Source organism: Nestor notabilis, unplaced genomic scaffold (assembly GCF_000696875.1).
Source record: "Nestor notabilis isolate BGI_N333 unplaced genomic scaffold, ASM69687v1 scaffold17106, whole genome shotgun sequence".
In the NCBI taxonomy this organism is placed as follows: domain Eukaryota; kingdom Metazoa; phylum Chordata; class Aves; order Psittaciformes; family Psittacidae; genus Nestor; species Nestor notabilis.
The window spans coordinates 302-1907 of NW_009934465.1; positions in this window are offsets into that span (position 1 = coordinate 302).

Sequence of the window (1606 nt, forward strand, 5' to 3'; positions counted from 1 at the left end):
CTCTCTCCACTCAGTGGGGGTGCAGACATGGATGGGCAGCAATCGGCACCTCTTGGAGCAATGGTTTGCATCCAGGGACACATCCTGGCTTCCCTGCTACAAGATTCCCACATCCAGAGCCCAGCCTGGGGCTGGAAGGAGAAGGAAGCAGCAAGGCAATGGCCTGCCTGTAATAGTGGGTAAAACACTGGCGGGGGACAGAGGGAGAGTTATCCACGTTATCCAGAGGATGGAAAGGGTTTGGGATGCCCTGATGTGTCAATGTAATCCTGTAACTCCTTTCTTCCAGCTAAGCAGCGAGGACCAGCATCACGGTGGCATCTATTTGAGCCTTCCTCCCTGCTGGCAGCATCAGTGGCTCTCGCTTCTCTGCGCTGCACGAGATGCTCAATGCACCAAACGGGGAAATAAATCCCTGTCTCCTCTAAAATCTCTGGAGAAAAGGAATTGCAAAGCCTCCGGGGACAGAGCCTCAGAGGTACCGGGGACGCGGCAGTGTTGGAATGAACCAACCGTGGCAGCTCGAGAGGCAACACAGCCATCCCTAGGCAGGGTTTGTGGCTTGGGGCATGGAGGGGGGCAGGCTCGATGCCAAAAGCGGCCACAAAGAGCTTTAGAATCAGTGGCAGTTAACAACAGCCCACGAGAAATGGGTACGGAGCTGCGGGTGGCACAGGGCTGGCGCTTGTCCTTATAGATGGTGAATTTGGGAGCTCAGGGTCCTCTCCTTTGATCTCGGGACCTGATGTTCTACTTTCCCTGCGAGGAAAAACCAGCCTGTGTTCACAAACCTCCCCCTTTGACTTTCTGCTCTTCTGGAGGGGAAAACAAAAGCCAAGAGCTGCCTTCCCAGCAGCAAAAAGGCTTCGAGAACGTGGTGATGGCATGTGGGAATATCAGATTGGGGCGAGGAAACCCAGTGCCCATGGATTCTGCGGCTCAACAGTGGACAGGACCCGCTGGACATTTGGGCTGTGGCATGAAGATGGCAAATCCCTGTGGCTTGTGGGAGGATGGGAGCTGATCCCATCGGTTTTGTCCCCTAAATGCCAGTGTCAGGGCTGGGTCTTGTCTTCCCTTCAGGCACGGCCGGGAGCTTGGAATGATGCTCATGTCGCTGTATGGAGCGCTGGAGGCGAGGCTGGGTGAGAAGGAAACACACCACGGAGGAGTTTAACTTGTGCTTGGGATTCCAGAGCTTGGGAAAAGCGTGTGGATGGTGTTGGCGTGAGCAGAGACCTGGCACGACCAGCCGAGGGTGCCGGTGTCACGGCGGAGGGGTGGTGGGATGGTGGCATCGGCAGTGAATTGGCAGCGTGTGTTCATCCCGAAGTAGCACTTAGTGAGTGAAGTTTTGCTCAGTTTTAATAACACAGACACTTCCCAGAGGCTCTTTTCTTCTCCCTTCTCAGGTGCAGGTCTGGTGGTGGGAAATGCTGCTCTTCCTCACAGAGCAAAGACATCGACCGTAGCACCGGGAGAAGGGGACTCAAAGCAGCTCTCCAGCCCAAGGACAGGAAGATTACGATCCATAAAGGAAAAGCTTACAAGCACATGGTCGTGGCCTCTCCTTCAGGAAGAGAAACCCCCACTCACCCCCGTCCTA